Here is a 358-nt window from a genome sequence, read left to right as displayed (position 1 = left end):
TGTCCATTTTTGTCGCTCTCAAACGCCAACTGCAATTGTTGTCCACACAAATAATTGTGTATGTAGACTTGTTTGATTTTTTTACCTTAAACTCAAAATTATGTTTCATTGCAATTCGATGCACAGCTTCTTGTAAATCTTCTTTCGTGTCAAATAATTGATCGACATGTAAATCTTCATCATTAGGAACTATACGTGAACAATTAGAAGACCGTGTACTCGGCCCAGCATGTGAACTTCCACCAGACTCATGTCTCTGTCTGGATAAAGCAATTAAATCCTGATTTGTAAATGGCCTTTCATCCTCGTTATCTTGAACTTCCTCGTAAATCCTTTGTGTAACGATGGCATCATGGCG

The sequence above is a fragment of the Olea europaea genome, chromosome 17 (genome assembly GCF_002742605.1).
Source record: "Olea europaea var. sylvestris chromosome 17, O_europaea_v1, whole genome shotgun sequence".
NCBI lineage: Eukaryota > Viridiplantae > Streptophyta > Magnoliopsida > Lamiales > Oleaceae > Olea > Olea europaea.
The sequence above is the reverse complement of the archived record's forward strand: the minus strand, read 5'-3'. Positions refer to the sequence as shown.